The following is an 18,781-nucleotide window of genomic DNA, read 5'->3' on the forward strand; positions in this document are numbered from 1 at the left end:
TGCCATTCACGGCACTGGAAACTAGACATTCCCAGCTTTCCATTGGTACTAATTTTACATTCTGGTTCCACTTGAGTGAGCCACACCATTCGATTGAAAATCACTGTCCTGTTTCGTTGCTCTCCAGGAGACAGGACAGAAATTGCTTCTTGATGCTCAAAAACGAGCTGTTTGTGAATGGAATTTGAAAATGGTTTCTTCTGAGAAAATTTATCTTTATGAGAGTGCTTTCCAACGCCATTAACCACGCCCAATTCCAAGTTAAATTGAGTGAGTTGTGGCCAATGTTTGAAACTGCTACAGTGATAGAATTTTCCACTTGGACAGATTTGTAACTAACAATGATTTGGGACTTGTTTTCTGAAGCTTCTTGGTATAAATCACCTATCAAATGTACCTTAGACATTATCTACTGAAATGAACCATGTTTGAGGTGTTTTATTGGCCAAACGTTTTGAAAATGGAAAAACGGAAGTCCAAGGCAGATTTGCCGAGGAACTTCTTGGGACTTTAGTGATTTCGTTAACCAACTTTACGAATGAATTTTCCTACGAAATTTGGTAGAGAAATAGCCCTTATATGGTAGGATAATACTGCCAAATTTGGTGCCATTCCAAGTCCGTTTCAGTGTTCAACCAACGTCCCAAAGTTCATGTTTAAATCTGGAAATTCTTGATCGAGGAGGAAATTTTAGCCAACTTTGAGCTGCTATATCTTGGCGCTCAAAACTTTGATTCTTGTTCCGTTTGTTTTGTTTTAAACTTTGATTGTAGTTCTAATTGAGTTCTAAATTTCGGAGGCTAGTTCGTATTGTGTGAATTTTGATGGATTTTCAAAGTTGGTCAAAAACCAACCCCGGAACTGTCTTAATGGTCCAAAGCAGCAACCTTGAGTCAATTTTTGAATACCTTCCGTTTGGAATCATGGAAAAGTATCTTCTAGGAACTTTTAGTGTTTTTGAAGAAGTTTCCAACGGTATCAAGCTTTCCAATTTTGGACCTACAAAGTTCAAGATACGATTTTTCTAGAATTGACACCCAAAGCTGAAATTTGGCAATTTCTTAGAAAATGAGATTTTGGAAACTTGCCTTTTTTTCTCGATACCGATTGAACATTTTGAACTCGATTTCATGAAAAATGTTAGTCTCTCTCTTTAGACTCTAAAACTTTACTCTTGAGCCTCGATTATTAATAAATAAGGCCCAATTCATGAATTCCCTTTAGATTGTACAACCTTCTTTGATAAGTACGAGTTCTAAGTGATAGTGTATAATAGTTAATGGTTATTTGCTCAGGCGCTCAAGGGGACCTTCAAGAAGAACTCGAAGTGGACGCCTAGACACTTGTTTGAGTATTTACTCTCTTGTTGCAATAGGTGAGTGTTCCATATAGGAATACGTAATTGGAATAAGTCTATGACATGCTTAACCCATGGTCATTAAGTGTTAAGTGCTATATGATAAGAATTTACCACACTCATGCATATTCGAATGAGGTATACTTGAATTGCTCGACATGAAATACCTGAAGTATGTATATTTGAACTATTCGATATGAAATGCTTAAAGAGCATATTTATGTGATTACTTGAAATGCTAGATATGAAATGCTTAGAGAGCATATATATACATGATGTGTTTACATGATTAATTATGCAATGGCAGCATAAGTCGGTTGGAGTGAATCTCCCCGACTCTTACGTGGTAAAAGTGGAAAACGGCCAATGGCGGCCTATTAAAATGACATATGTCTACCAATTAACCGTAATTACCACCGTTAACCGTTTACCGTTTACTGTTAACCGTGTTTACTTACCGTTTTCTAATCTATGTGGTTACTTGCTTACTTGATTATCATGAATCACATGTTATATGAAGTTGTCCATCATTGTTAGGCGAGTGTGTACTTTACCTCACTCGACCTATTCAAATGATGAATTTTATTTTTGTCGAATTACTTGGTTACATGTGCATGTTGTAAGCTATAAGCTGAACTTGGGCCCTGCCTCGGTTACTGACCTACTCGAGCCAGGACTGGGATCGGTCGGGTAGGTTGGAGCCCTGGACAACCGTTTCGGTATACTCGAGTATTACCACTGGAGGGATAAGGTGATGGCCAGTCAAACCGAGGGGATCCGGAAGTCATAAGGTGCAGATGACCGACAGAGTTCCACTGGAACACCGTATCCTACAGTATATGTTTACCATGTATCATGATGATTGTTTCGTGCTAAAATGCCAACATGAAATCCTGAGCTATGCCTGTAATAATCTCCAATCACTCGTGAACTATACATGCTAATGTCTCATACCATGATAAATGTCTCAAATTACCCGTACAATGATTATCACCTCATGATAACATGCCATTGTGTAACCCTGAACCATGCATATGATATGCCCAACTTACTTGATTTATTTGAACTGTTAGAGTGTCTTGGAACCTCACTGGGCTGTGTAGCTCATACCACGTTGTGGATTTCTTTTACAGGGTTCGAGACCAAGGGTGCTCGTGAGTAGTACTAGATTGTTTTCTTTTGAAAACTTTAAGTTATATTATAACGGATGGCTATTGTACCCTTTTCCGTTGGGTTGTATTTAAGCTTGAAAGCTACATAATTGTAAGTGTGAGATATTTGAAGTACTTTAATTATGTATTGAAGTTACTTATAGTATTTCGAGCTCTTGAATGATGGATTGTAGTGAGTCCTGGCGAGAGCTGGGCAGGCGTCCCGCGGATACCCTTTGGTTCGCCTTAGGGAGAAGTGGGGGCGTCACAGGTTTGCCCTCTTGCATTAAGACAGCTCCAATGCCCACCCCAGATGCATCACATTCAATCTCAAACATCTTATCAAAACATGGTAATGCAAGTAGAGGTGCGTGTGTGAGTTGGTGTCTAAGCATTTGAAATGCACGGTCTTGAGCATCACCCCACACAAATTTCTCATTTTTCTTAATTACAGCAGTTAAGGGTGCAGCAATGGTACTAAAATGTTTGACAAACCGTCTATAAAAGCTTGCGAGACCATGAAAGCTGTGTACTTCTCCCACCATGCTTGGGGTTGGCCACACGTGAATGACTTTGATTCCCTGTTCACTTACAACAAAGCCTAGGAAGACAAGCTTATTAGTACAAAAGGAGCACTTCTTAAGGTTGGCGTATAGCTTTTCCCTTTGAAATATATCAAGGACAAGTTTGACATGCTCAACATGTTCATCTAGGCTCCTACTATAGATCAAAATGTCATCAAAATATACGACTACAAATTTCCCAAGAAATGGACGAAGTACATGGTTCATCAACCTCATGAATGTACTAGGTGCATTAGTTAGACCGAATGGCATAACTAACCACTCGTACAAGCCATGTTTGGTTTTAAAGGCTGTTTTCCATTCGTCTCCCTCTTTCATCCTAATTTGATGATAACCATTTTTTAAGTCAATTTTTGTAAAAATAACAACACCATATAACTCATCTAGCATGTCATCAAGTCTAGGAATAGGGTGACGATATTTTACCGTTATTGCGTTCACAACCCTACAGTCGGTGCACATTCGCCAACTTCGATCTTCCTTAGGCACCAAGATGACCGGAACCACGCATGGACTTAAGCTTTCCCGCGCCCATCCTTTCGTTAAGAGTTCATCGATTTGGCGTTGTAGGTCTTTGGTTTCATCTGGTCCCATTTTGCAAGCTGGTTTGTTTGGAAGTGAAGTGCCTGGAACCAAATCGATTTGATGTTCAATTCCCCTAATTGGTGGCAGTCCACTTGGAATCTCATCGGGGAAAACATCATCATATTCCTGCAAGAGAGAGACAATACTTGATGGTAAAGTGTTAGTAAGGCCACTTGTAATAACCATCACCTCTTTGCACAAAAGTACAAAGACGGGTGTATTAATATTTAAAGCTTTCCTCACTACATTGGCTTTTATCAGTAGATTTTTCCTTCTCTCTTTTCTTTCCTCTTTGGCCGGCTCACCATATGCCTTTTTCCTCTCAATTTTCTCGGCCTTTTCTTTCTTTTTCTTCTCACGCTCTAGCACACTTTCTTTTATCAAACTCTCTTGATCCTCACGAACTTGGCTAGGAGCTAGTGGTATATGAGAACCCTCATTTAAAAATATAAATTCTCCCAAAAATTACTTGCATTACCCTAAGGTTAAATCACTTATAACGATTCCATGCATTGCATATTATTGCTCTTACTTGAATTGTAACATTTCCTAGACTTGGCAATTTTTTTTTCACTAGATATATTTGGTCAAATATCCTTTTATGGTGGTTGGGACTTTATATGATAGTTTAGAAGTGTTAAATAGATATTGGAACATTTGGAGGGTTGAGACTTCATTAGTCAAAGATTAAGGGAAGAAAGGGCCAAGATTGGGCCAAGTGGCAAAACCCTAGTCACGCATCTTGTTTGACCAAAGGATTAGAGAAAATTTAAACCATCTTGGAGCCATTATTTCCCTAGCTTGGCCGACTCTCTTGAAGCTTCCAACGGAAGAAAGAAAACTCCATCTTCTTGCTTTTAAAACCCTAGTTTGATCTTGAGCAAAAATCATAAGAGAAGGAACTTGAGTTAGTAAGTGAACCACCTTCAACCCTGGAGTGTGTTTCAAGCCTAGAGCTTTGGTTTTGGTGGTTTGTTTTGGTGCTTCAAGCTTCACATAAGAGAGGTATGTGAACCTTAAATCCTAGATTTCTTGTACTATATCAAGTATTTGAAGTTTTGATGGCAAACTAGGAGTCAAATGGATGTTGGTTGTGGTTAAAATTCTTGAACTAAACAAGTGGTAGTAGGGTTGGTTGTTTTGCATACCATGTGTTAGATGAATTGCTTGATCATTGTTCATAGCTTTCCTTCATATATTTACATGTTTTGGACCCTTTTTGAGTTAAGGATAACACTTGGTATGATGTTTAAGTTAACTACAATGAAAGGATGAAGGTTGGTGAGATAAGTGAACTAGTGGACTGTTTTTCTTCTCCTTGGCTGACCGGTTTGGTAGAGGAGGTTTCTCATTGATTTTGTGGTTCATTTGCACCTTAATTAAGCCTAAGAAACTTGGCTAAACATTGGTTTAAGGTTTGGTGTGAGTTAAAATGGAAATGAAGCAAGAAAAGTGGTTGTTTTGAGCAAGTAGTGGACTGTTTTGATTCCTTTGCTTGACTAGACTGTTTTGGCTCTTTTAATCAATTATGTGTGTTGCATTTTGAGCTCCTATGGTACTAGTTAACTTGCTCCCCTGTATATGACCTCTAGGAGGTTGATTTGGATGAATTTTAACCAAAACAAGTGAAGTTAGCAACAAGAACTAATGTAACTTTGCTAGGGTTTTAGGGCTGATTAGAACTGGAAAATCAGGCGATTTCCCTGGATCACTGGTTTTGACAGGAGATGAACTAGAGTGTGAATTTGGTACTGTTGGAAATCCCTTTGAGTCTATTTTCCAACGCCACTAACAGCACTTGATTCCGACCTTCCTACAATGAGATATGGCCATTTCCCTGAGACTGCGCGGGATCGACTGTTTTACCCGCGAAGAAGACTTTGAAGTTGAATGAAAATTTTCTTTTGCCCAACTTTCTTGCACTTGTCAAACTTGTTTTCACATGACCTTTTACTACATTTTGGGCCTAACTTTCATGGTGAATTGAGTAGATTTAATCACTCACTTGGTCACCTATTGAGCTCCCTTTTGGGTTGGAAATGAACCTAGATTGTTAACGAATTCACTCGTTGCCCTAGAATTGGGAAACGGAGGTAATCGTAACCAAAGGACTTGACGTTTGATCACGGCATTGCTTGATAGGTGAGTGTTCCATTGCCAGTTACCTGTCTATGTGAAATATCTAAATACTTGAATTGTGATGTTTTGACAAAATTGAGGTGAGCATGTACTTTATCATACTCGACCTCCTTTGATTCCATTGAGGCTCTGTATACTAATATTTTGAGATGTGATTTCTCTATATTTGACTGTATGTGTGTTGTTTGGATGATATCCCATCAACTACTACGACTGTTTGGGTACCCAACTTCATAGGTGAGTCGGTTGTATCGAGCCAGCAAGGGCTTGGTTGAGAAAATCGATAAACCCGGAGGACTGGTTACTGAATTTGGAAACCGGTATACTCGAGTATTACCTACTTACTGTGTGTGGTGTTCAGGCCCGGTAAAGGGGTTGACTGGTGGACGGGAATTGGAGAAAGTAGTGTTCTACGGACATTGTACTCTTTAAATGCAAACGTTGACGGAGAGTCAACGGATTCTCGTATGATCAAGCTCAAGTGGAATTGGCTTTTGGAAGTCACCTGTATCCTTGAATTGAACTGTGATTAAATTGTTTTAGTACAATACGGTGCTTACTTGTTTATATTACGCCTTTATTTGGCTATGTGCTTATATGTTTATTTGGAATCTCACTAAGCTTTAACTCACCCCACTCCTTTTTTTTCCTTAACAGATCGGTGATGGACTTATGGTCAAGAACTTTCGTAGTTTAACTCATCTTTGAACTTGTACTTTGGATTATACCCTTTTGTTTAGAAAACCTTACTTTTTGACTCTTGTAAGTTTGAATTTATAAGTTTGACGTATGTTATGTAAATTAAGTGTGGAGTGGTAAGCTTGACATTTAGCTTTATATTCTAAGTTTGGGAAGTTGGCGTGGCGATTATATTTTCATTAGGGTTTGCATTCTTTGTTTTGAAGATATTTCATCAGTTTTCTTGAGTTGCTAGTTCTTTGATCGATCGAGCCCACGGCTAGAGTTGGGCAGGCAGTCCGCTAATACCCTAGGCTTCGCCCTAGGGAAAGGTGGGGCTGTCACAGGTGGTATCAGAGCCTAGGTTTAAATTGGCCTGGGCGTGTTAGAAATTTTTGACTTGAGGAATATATATGATTATTTCCCCTTAAGAGTACTTAAGTTTTATCTACACTTTGTGTAGGATGGACGGACATAGTGGCCCTAGCGATAGTTAGGTTGGCACGTAGCCCCGTGCTCCATTACCTATGATTAGATACCAGATTCGGCCAGGAGGAGCTGCCGTGCATTAGAGTCCTGCTAACCGTCATTGGCGATGCGAGTCCGCCATACTTATACCTATCCCAATACGGTAGTTCTGGCTGTGGTGGAGGAGAGAAAGGCTCTAGCAAAGGATAACGCTAGGCTTGAAGCTGAAGTGAATCAGTTAAAGGAAACTATTAAGATACAAGCCGATCGGGTCAAAGAACTTGAGTATGATGTGGTTGAAGGTCAGGAAAGGGTTGATGACCTCTGTGCGCAGCTTGGAGAAGCTCAAGAGCGCATGGTTAAGGGGGCCATGAAAGTAAGGAATAGAGCTGAGTCGATTCTGAATATTTGTGATGACCTACTTGGAGATTCAAGCGACGAGGCTTCTCACATCGGAGGCGAGACAGGAGCTGAACCTACCCAGGATGGGGTGTCAGCTAGTCCCACAACGGATTGAGTCCTGACTGTTAGGTTACACTTTTGAATGATTTTGACCTTTGTAAATAGAAAGGATAAGGGATGTGGTGACTTGGTGGTTGTACAGTTTTCTTTTGACTACGTACACTGGCTTTTGCATGATATGGCTTGATGAACTGTGTCTGTACTTTTGAAACTCGTACTTGATACTTTTGGCCTTGTTAGCTTGTAAATGGTTGCTATGAGCCTTTGAATGTATAATACTTTGATTTTGACTTTGATTTTGACCTTGACTTTGACTTGATTTTATTTCGAATTGGCATTTAACTGCTTTGTGTTTTTCCTTGCTTATCGTGATTCCAACTTCATTTTTCTTTGACTTTTGATTGTGAATAAGTATCTATTATATACCAATACTTTCTTATCCATTAGTTATAATATTTGGACCCTAGACCAGTGAGTGATAATGGAAGGTAGACGACAACGTGATCAGGGCCGTGGGCGTGGATCCAGGCAAATCCAAGACCAAGAGGAGGAACAAGGATCAGCAGCAAACCAGAACCAGGGACCCAGAGGTGAAGAAGGGGACCAAGTAACTACAGCTATCAATCGTATGACTGATTTATTAACCCGATTGGTTGATAGCAAGGTCAAGTGGACCCAGGCAAATCCAAGACCAAGAAGAGGAACAATGATCAGCAGCAAACCAGAACCAGGGACCCAGAGGTGAAGGAGGGGACCAGGTAACTACAGCTATCAATCGTATGACTAATTTAATAGCCCGATTGGTTGACAGCAAGGTCACGTACTTGGTAACCAGCAAAGGGACCCTGAAGTAGGTGAAGACAGGGCCCTGGAACGGTTCCAAAAGTTCGCTCCTCCTAAATTTCTTGGAGGACCAGATCCCTAAATTTTCGAGAACTGGTTTGAAAGAATGGTGGACATCTTTGCTGCGTTGCACTACACAGAGGAAAGGAAAGTAACCTTCGCTATTTTCCAGTTGGAAGGCGCGGCCCGTTCCTGGTGGAACATATAGAGGGCAAAGTGGGATAGGGAGCAAACTCTCCGTACTTGATTTAACTTCACTAAGGAGTTTAACGAAAAATTCCTCCCGCCCTTAATTCAGGAGAAAAGAGAGGATGAATTTATCAAACTGCGCCAAGGCACTTCGAGTGTGACGGAATACGAGACCCAGTTTACCAGACTCTCCAAATTTGCTCCGGAACTAGTGGTTAATGAGCAGAAACGCATAAGACGATTTATACAAGATTTGAATACAGAGATTCAAAAAGGCTTAGCTGTAGCTCAAATCGACACGTTTAAAGATGCTTTTGAGAAAGCTCAACTAGTGGAGCAAACCCAATTTCAAGTTCGAACTTTTCAAGCGAAAAGACGAGGTGCATCTGGTAGCACTTCCGGGCGAGGCGATCAAAATGTACCACCTCCTAAGTTTGGAAGAGGTATAGGTGGAGTTCGAATTTCAGGGACACCGAGAGGAACTCCCTCCAGAGGGGCTCAAAGTGGAAGGGGACAACAGAGGACTATCTCCAAAGGAGGTCCTGCACCTGCTCCTTGCGCAAGTTGTGGATATTATGGTAAGACAAACCACACTGAAGATACTTGTTGGCACAAAATGAGGAAATGTCTCCGTTGCGAAAGTTCCGAGCATCAGATCGCCACCTGTCCTGTTAAAAATCGTGAAGGAAATGAGGGTGTGCCACCAGAGAAGTCAAACTCTAAACAACCAACTGTTAGTGGGAGTAGACCGAAAGCCCCTGCTAGGGTTTTTGCCTTGAACTATCAGCGAGCCCCTGAGTCATCTGAAGTAGTGGAAGGTACGATCCCTGTATTTCACCACTTAACTAAGCTTTTAATTGACCTTGGGGCAACCCATTCTTTTGTAAATCCTGCCTTTGTGTGGTATTGATGTGAATCCTGTTAAATTACCCTATGACTTGGAAGTTAGAACACCTACTGGGGATCAAAACCTAATCACCACTATGTTTATAAAAATTGTGAGATTTGGGTAGGAGAATGGAAGTTGGTGGTAGACTTGATAAGTTTAGACCTCAAGGGGTACGACGTGATTATAGGCATGGATTGGTTGACCCGTTATAATACTTAGTTGAAGTCTAAGACTAAGGTGGTGGAGTTCTCTATACCCGGAAAGACAACTTTAAAATTGGATGTGCGAGGTAAACTAGCCTCATCTGCATTTGTTTCGGGAATTCGAGTCAAAAAATTATTGAATAAAAGGGCGCAGGGTTACTTAGCTTTCTTGATTAATACTCCTGGAGACCAGGTGAAATTGGAAGATGTGTTAGAAGTAAATGAATTTCTCGATATTTTTCCTGACGAGCTGAAGTCGATGCTGCCAGAAAGGGAAGTAGAATTTAAGATCGATTTGGTGCCTGGAACCGCTCCTATTGCAAAAGCACCATACCGAATGGCCCCTGTAGAACTTAAGAAACTAAAACTGCAGTTATAGGATTTGTTAGAGCGAGCATTTATTCGAGAAAGTGAATCACCTTGGGGAGCACCTGTTTTATTTGTTAAAAAGAAGGATGGCAGTTTGAGACTCTGTATAGACTATCACGGCTTAAATGATGTTACGGTGAAAAATAAGTATCCTTTGCCACACATTGACGAGTTGTTTCACCAGTTGCAAGGACCAGTGGTTTTCTCTAAGTTGGACTTGAGGCAAGGTTATTATCAACTACGAATTAAGCTGGAGGATATACCGAAAACTGCTTTAATTCTAGATATGGCCATTTTGAGTTTGCAGTGATGCCTTTTGGTTTAACAAATGCTCCTGCTGCATTTATGGATTTGATGCATCGAGTCTTTAAACTCTATTTGGACCAATTTGTCGTAGTGTTCATAGATGATATCTTGGTGTATTCTATAACTCGAGAGGATCCCGAACGGCATTTGAGGATAGTCTTGCAGACTTTAAGAGAACATCAGTTATATGTCAAATTTAGCAAGTGTGAGTTTTGGTTGGAGCAAATTTCTTTTTAGGGCATGTAATATCCAAAGATGGCATTTCTGTGGATCCAGTGAAAGTAGAAGTCGTATCTGAGTGGAAACGATCAAAAACCCCAACTGAGATCCGTAGTTTCCTGGGATTGGCAGGATACTACCGTCTGTTCATCAAAGATTTCTCCAAATTAGCTGGCCCTTTAACCGACCTGACGAAAAAGCATGGTCAATTTGTCTGAGATTCTAAGTGTGAAACTAGTTTCCGAGAATTAAAGAACGGTTAACGTCGGCACCAGTCTTAGCTTTACCAAATGGGAAAGACAGCTTCACTGTATATATTGACGCCTCAAGAGAAGGATTGGGTTGTGTTCTAATGCAGAATGGAAGTGTAATTGCCTATGCCTTTAAGAAATTAAAACCCTATGAGCGCAATTACCGACTCACAACTTGAAATTGGCCGCAGTAGTTTTTGTCCTAAAGAAGTGGAGGCATTATATATATGGGGTGACTTTTGAAGTTTATACCGATCATAAGAGTTTGAAATATCTATTCTCTCAGAAGGAACTAAACTTGAGACAGCGTCGGTAGGTGGAATTTCTTGAGGATTATGACTATACAATTAACTACCACCCGGGAAAGGCCAATGTTGTAGCGGATGCTTTAAGTCGGAAAGTTCAATTAGCCGGATTAATGGTCAAGGAGTGGAATTTATTGGAAAAGGTGGGTGAATGGAACCCACGGTTGGACCGAAGAGAGTGATTTTGGGCAATATCACGGTGAGATCTGATTTGTTGGACCAAATTAAAGAAACTCAGAAGAATGACCAAATGGTGCAAAAATGGGTAGAAAAAGTGTAAAAAGGGGAAATCTCAGACTTTAATGTGAGTTCCGAGGGTATCTTGAAATTTTGTGATCGGATAGTGGTATCGCAAGATGAAGAGATAAAAAGAAAAATTTTGGAGGAGGCACATCGATCTAAGTATACAGTACATCCCGAAAGCAGTAAAATGTACCAGGATTTGAGGAGACTGTATTGGTGGGATGAAATGAAGAAGGAAATTGTTCAGTTTGTTCAAAAGTGTTTAGTGTGCCAACAAGTGAAAGCTGAACATCAGAAACCCTCAGATCTTCTACAACCTCTTGAAATTCCTGAGTGGAAATGGGAACACATTACCATGGATTTCGTATCAAGGTTACCCCGTACCCAGAAAGGTCATGACGCTGTTTGGGTAATAGTAGACAGGTTAACCAAGTTTACTCATTTCTTGCCTATAAATATGAGATACTCCTTGGAGAAATTGGCCCAACTATACATGGATGAAATAATGAGATTACATGGTATTCCAGTAAACATTGTTTCTGATAAAGATCCACGGTTCGTGTCTCGTTTCTGGCAACAGTTACAAGGAGTTTTAGGGACCAAGTTAAACTTTAGTACTACTTATCATCCCCAAATCGATGGACAGTCAGAAAGAACCATTCAGACACTTGAGAACATGCTAAGGACTTGTATTTTGGATTTTGGTGGAAGCTGGGGACAGTACATGGCGTTAGTCGAATTTGTGTACAATAATAGTTATGATTCCTCCATACAAATGGCACCGTATGAAACTCTTTATGGAAGAAAGTGCAGATCACCAATATACTGGGATGAAGTAGGGGAAAGAAATATTTTAAACCCAACTGCAGTACCATGGATCGAGGATGCATATGAGAAGGTGAAAGTGATATGTCAGAGGCTTCAGACAGCGTAAAGTCGATAGAAGAACTACGCCGATAATCGACGAAAGGATTTGGAGTTTGAAGTTGGAGACAAGGTATTTCTAAAGGTTACACCACTTTGAAGTCTCATGGTGGGAAAAGGAAATAAGCTTCAATCGAGATATGTAGGACTTTTTGAAATTCTTCAACGAGTAGGGAATGTGGCATACCGGTTGGAGTTACCAGCAAGTCTATCCAGAATCCATGACATGTTTCACGTTTCTATGTTGAAGAAGTATCATCCAGACCCCACTCATGTACTAAAACCAGAAGAAATTGACATTGACGAATCGCTGACTTAAGAAAAAAAGCCAGTACAGATCTTAGATCGAAAAGTAAAGGAATTAAGGAATAAACAGATACCCTTGGTAAAGGTTTTGTGAAGAAATCATGAGGTAGAGGAAGTTACTTGGGAAGTGGAAGAAGACATTCGCGCAAAATATCCTGAGCTATTCAGTAATTAAGGTGAGAATTTCGAGGACGAAATTCTTTAAGGGGGAGAGATTGTGAGAACCCTCACTTAAAAATATGAATTCTCCCAAAAATTACTTGCATTACCCTAAGGTTAAATCACTTATAACAATTCCATGCATTACATATTATTGCTCTTACTTGAATTGTAACATTTCCTAGACTTGGCAATTTTTTTTTCACTAGATATATTTGGTCAAATATCTTTTTATGGTGGTTGGGACTTTATATGATAGTTTAGAAGTGTTAAATAGTCATTGGAACATTTGGAAGGTTGAGACTTCATTAGTCAAAGATTAAGGGAAGAAAGGGCCAAGATTGGGCCAAGTGGCAAAACCCTAGTCACGCATTTTGTTTGACCAAAGGATTAGAGGAAATTTAAACCATCTTGGAGCCATTATTTCCCTAGCTTGGCCGACTCTCTTGAAGCTTCCAAGGGAAGGAAGAAAACTCCATCTTCTTGCTTTTAAAACCCTAGTTTGATCTTGAGCAAAAATCATAAGAGAAGGAACTTGAGTTAGTGAGTGAACCACCTTCAACCCTGGAGTGTGTTTCAAACCTAGAGCTTTGGTTTTGGTGGTTTGTTTTGCTGCTTCAAGCTTTACATAAGAGAGGTATGTGAACCTTGAATCCTAGCTTTCTTGTACTATATCAAGTATTTGAAGTTTTGATCTCAAACTAGGAGTCAAATGGATGTTGGTTGTGGTTAAAATTTTTGAACTAAACAAGTGGTAGTAGGGTTGGTTGTTTTGCATACCATGTGTTAGATAAATTGCTTGAACTTTGTTCATAGCTTTCCTTCTTACATGTTTTGGACCCTTTTTGAGTTAAGGATAACACTTGGTATGATGTTTAAGTTAACTACAATGAAAGAATGAAGGTTGGTGAGGTAAGTGAACAAGTGGACTGTTTTTCTTCTCCTTGGCTGACCAGTTTGGTAGAGGAGGTTTCTCATTGATTTTGTGGTTCATTTGCACCTTAATTAAGCGTAAGAAACTTGGCTAAACATTGGTTTAAGGTTTGGTGTGAGTTAAAATGGAAATGAAACAAGAAAAGTGGTTGTTTTGAGCAAGTAGTGGACTATTTTGATTCCTTTGCTTGACTAGACTGTTTTGGCTCTTTTAATCAATTATGTGTACTGCATTTTGAGCTCTGATGGTACTAGTTAACTTGCTCCCCTGTATATGACCTCTGGGAGGTTGATTTGGATGAATTTGAACCAAAACAAGTGAAGTTAACAACAAGAACTAGTGTAACTTTGCTAGGGTTTTAGGGCTGATCAGAAATGGAAAATCAGCCGACTTCCCTGGATCACTGGTATTGATAGGAGATGAACTAGAGTGTGAATTTGATATTTTTAGAAAACCCTTTGAGTCTAGTTTCCAACGCCACTAACAGCAGCTGATTCCGACCTTCCTACAGTGAGATATGGCCGTTTTTCCGAGACTGCGCAGGCGCGACTGTTTTACCCGCGAAGGAGACTTTGAAGTTGAATGAAAATTTTCTTTTGCCCAACTTTCTTGCACTTGTCAAACTTGTTTTCACATGACCTTTTACTGCATTTTGGGCCTAACTTGCATGGTGAATTGAGTAGATTTAACCACTCACTTGGTTACCTAATGAGCTCACATTTGGGTTGGAAATGAACCTAGATTGTTAACGAATTCACTCGTTGCCCTAGAATTGGGAAACGGAGGTGATTGTAACCAAAGGACTTGACATTTGATCACTGCATTGCTTGAAAGGTGAGTGGTCCATTGCCAGTTAATTATCTATGTGAAATATCTGAATACTTGAATTGTGACTGGTTGAGTTAAACATTGTTTTGACAAAATTGAGGCGATCATGTACTTTATCATACTCGACCTTCTTTGATTCCACTGAGACTCTGTATACTGATATTTTGAGATGTGATTTCTCTATATTTGACTATATGTGTGTTGTTTGGGTGATATCCCATCAACTACTGTGATGGTTTGGGTACCCAACATCATAGGTGAGTCTGTTGTATCGAGCCAGCAAGGGCTTGGTCGAGAAAACCGATAAACCCTAAGGACTGGTTACTGAATTTGGAAACCGGTATACTCGAGTATTACCTACTTACTGTTTGTGGTGTTCGGGCCCGGTAAAGGGGTTGACTGGTGGACGGGAATTGGAGAAAGTAGTGTTCTACGGACATTGTACTCTTTAAATGCAAACGTTGATGGAGAGTCAACGGATTCTCGTATGATCAAGCTCAAGTGGAATTGGCTTTTGGAAGTCACCTGTATCCTTGAATTGAACTGTGATTAAATTGTTTTAGTACAATACGGTGCTTACTTGTTTATATTACGCCTTTATTTGGCTATGTGCTTATATGTTTATTTGGAACCTCACTGAGTTTTAGCTCACCCCACTCCTTTTATTTTCCTTAACAGATCGGGGATGGATTGTCTTTGAACTTGTACTTTGGATTGTACCCTTTTGTTTAGAAAACCTTACTTTTTGACTCTTGTAAGTTTGAATTTATAAGTTTGACGTCTGTTATGTAAATTAAGTGTGGAGTGGTAAGTTTGATATTTAGCTTTATATTCTAAGTTTGGGAAGTTGACGTGGCAATTATATTTCCATTAGGGTTTGCACTCTTTATTTTGAAGATATTTTATCAGTTTTCTTGAGTTGCTAGTTCTTTGATGACCGAGCCCCAGCGAGAGTTAGGCAGGCTGTCCGCTGATACTCTAGGGCGCCCTAAGGAGATGTGGGGCTGTCACATGGTACAAGAACAATCCATTTTTCGCCTTGCTTGAAGGAGTACTTATCAAAGATAACTCCTTTATCAAATTGCCACGGCCTCCCCAACAATACGTGACATGCTTGCATCGGGACCACGTCTCATAGCACCACGTCCTCATACTTCCCAATTCGGAAAGGTACTTGGACTTGTTTGGTGACTCGAACATCCCCACTATCGTTCAACCATTGTAAATGATACAGTGTCGGATGTCGTAAAGTTGGAAGTGCTAGCTTATCCACATTAGTGCACTCGCTATGTTAGCACAACTTCCTCCATCTATGATCAAGATACATACTTTGCCTTTGATATAGCAACGGGGGTGTAGAAAATATTTTCCCTTTGCGCATGGTCAGTGGCTTTTACCGGCAATGCTTCCTCTTCTTCATCAAGTGATGGCATCTCGTCATTCTCATCCTCATCTTCGGTGGTAAATTCACCACTTGGTAGGATGATCATGGTGCGTTGGTTTGGACATTGGCTCGCGATGTGTCCTCGGCCTTGGCACTTAAAGCACTTGGTGCCTCGATTCCGTCCCATACTCGACTCAATGGCAGTCTTTGGTGTGGTTTTAGATTCCCACTTAGTCACATCCGACCTCGGTCTTGAGGGGGTAGAACTACTCGCCCCTTTGTCCTCTCTCTTTGGTAGTGCATTTCGAGGATAAGAGGGTGAGAAACTCGTGTAATTCCTTGGTTGATCCCTCCTCTTTAATCTCCTCTCAATCTTGATGGCTTTTTCCACCAAGTCTCCAAGTTCCACATAATGTTGTAATTTCACTTGTTCAGCAATTTCGAGCCTTAAATCGTTCAAGAAGCGCACCATTGTCACTTCTCGATCCTCCGTAATGTCTGCTCGCAACATGAATACCTTCTTTTCCTTGTGGTAGTCCTCAACACTGCAAGCTCCTTGATTGAGAGTTTGAAGCTTTTGGTACAAGTCACGGTAGTAATGACTTGGTACGAAACGCTTCCTCATTAAATGCCTTAGCTCGGTCCATGTTTGTACAGCGGGTTCCCCACTCCTCCTTCGACTAGTGGAGATTTGATCCCACCACACAACGGCGTAGTCGGTGAATTCAACCACGACCAACTTTACCTTTTGCTCCTCCAAGTTGGTATTGCAGTCAAAGACGAATTCAATCCGTTTCTCCCACTCCAAATATGCATAGGAGTCCGATCGTCCTTGGAAGGGACGAATTTTCATGTTTATGCCCTGGATGTTGTCACTTGATAGTCTAGCATCTCGCTTGGACCTCCTTTGCCTAGGTTCATTGTTGTCGTCCGAATTAGAGTCGCTAGCCTTATGCACATAAGTCTTCCCACGGCTGCCTTTGGAGCTCCCTCGTGACACCTCCAAGTTGTCAATACGTTGGTGCATCACCTCTAGTTTTTGGTCCATCATTCGTCCCAATTCTCCTTTGATTGCTTCTGTAAAAAGTTTAAGATCAAAAGCTTGGGAGCTCACTCCTCCCTCATTAGTCATGGTGAAGTATAAGGTACAAATTTAGTAAGGAAGAGAAGGAATATTACCTCGCACACTCCCTCACGTGTATGCTCTCACTCTCGTGTTTCCACACTAAGCTCGCTAATGATCTCACCAATGTGATTTTCAAGGCCTCTCAGACAACTTCTTGAAGAAGTCAGAACTCCTTCTAGTGTTGTTCAACTTACCACACTACAAGAAAATTGGTTTTTAGTGACAAGCCATTTTCATCACAAAAAAATAAAAAGTCGTCATTGATAAGTTTTATTGACAACTTTCTAGTCGTCACTGAAGGCCCGTCGGTAAAGGTACACAGTGACAACCTTAAAAGTCGTCAGTGAATGGTACTGTTTTGTGACAACTAGTGTCGTCGGTAATTGTTGTAATTTTAGTGATGACATAGTATCTTGTCATTGATGTACAAAGCAATGTCGTCACTAAATCTAATCCATAGTGTCAACTGGTATAAACTAATTACTGACAACTTTTCTTGTCACTAAACACTTTTCAATTCCATAACAATAGGTGGTTGTCAATGGAGAAATCAGATTCAATGACAACACTTTACCACCATGAAATTTGATGATTTTTTCGCTACAATTATATCTTAAAAATGAAAAAAAAATGACAATGCTTTACAATTAACAAATGAAGGCATCCATTACATTACGAAATGCCAAAATATCATTTTAAGCATTCGAATATCATAATCAAGTTCAACAACACCCTACAAATAGTTTGATAAGTGGTATTTGGCCTAAATTTCACATATAAGTCAAGGCAGTTTTACAAAACAAATCCAAGTCCCCAAAAAAATGTGTTGTCGAAACATTTCTTGAGCATAAGATTTTCTCTATAGTTCTTGAGTCAATTAACAACTTTTGCTGCTGATCTTCCAAAAATCTAAAATGAGCAACATATTTGCAGTGAAGTACTTCAATTATTAGTAGGTGATAAGAAAAACTTGAGACAAGAAAGAGAACTTAATAATTTGCAAGAAAATAACCTAAATCATTTCTTTTAAGTATCATCTAGATAGTGACTAAATAAGAGCAAAGTAAGAGATAAAGGACTTAGAACTTCCGACAAGCAACTGGGTATAGAACTGGAAATGAGATTGTACTAATCCAACCGTATAAATTCAATAACTTCCCTAAAGTTTTGCAAACTTTTTTCAAGTAAATATCAAAGAGAACAAACCCAACATTGCTGACCATAGCACCCTCTCAAGCATCAAAATTGATGGAAGCTTCAGTGCTAGCAGCAAGATAGCAACCAAAAACAATAGGTTCTAATCAAAGGTTAACCTTCAGAACTGCTTTTCAATTTATCTAGTAATTCAAAAGCCAAACCTAAAACGGCTACTAAGGTTTAGCCAAATATTAAATTTTGATTGATACAAAGTTACAAACATTTCTTTGTCTCTGCCAAGGATGGCTTAGCACAATACTGCTACCACTTGTTGTTTATTGGTCCTCAATAATTATCACTAATTCTTTGGAACTGACCAATACATCTGATTTTTACCAGGGAGTTTAAAGTATTGGAAATTAAGGAAAAAAATAAACAAATGGATTTTACTATTGTTCGCTCAATAAAGATAGCCTTATCATCTTTGACATGATCTTGGATTGCTTATATGACTTTTGCATCATTATGAATGTTGATCAACCCTTGCAAAATATTTGAAGCTTGCTAATTCCAGAACAACAAATCACAAACGTACCATTATTAATAGAAACAGATAGACTTGACAGATTTGCTGTGACAGCCCCACCTCCCCCTAAGGCGAACCAGAAGGTTCGGCGGGCCGCCTGCCCAGCTCTCGCCGGGACTCAGTCGTTCACTACATTCCTCAAACAGATTACAAGAT

At 39.9% G+C, this 18,781-nt stretch overlaps 1 long non-coding RNA gene across 1 annotated transcript; it reads left to right on the forward strand.

The window, feature by feature from the left end:
* Positions 1-1,293: 1,293 nt before the first annotated feature.
* Positions 1,294-2,674, forward strand: LOC113729534 (uncharacterized). Its single transcript, XR_003458134.2, has 2 exons — positions 1,294-1,375; positions 2,491-2,674. It is a non-coding gene; the product is annotated as an uncharacterized lncRNA (long non-coding RNA).
* The last annotated feature ends 16,107 nt before the right edge of the window (positions 2,675-18,781 follow it).

This window comes from Coffea arabica, chromosome 2e (assembly GCF_036785885.1).
Source record: "Coffea arabica cultivar ET-39 chromosome 2e, Coffea Arabica ET-39 HiFi, whole genome shotgun sequence".
NCBI lineage: Eukaryota > Viridiplantae > Streptophyta > Magnoliopsida > Gentianales > Rubiaceae > Coffea > Coffea arabica.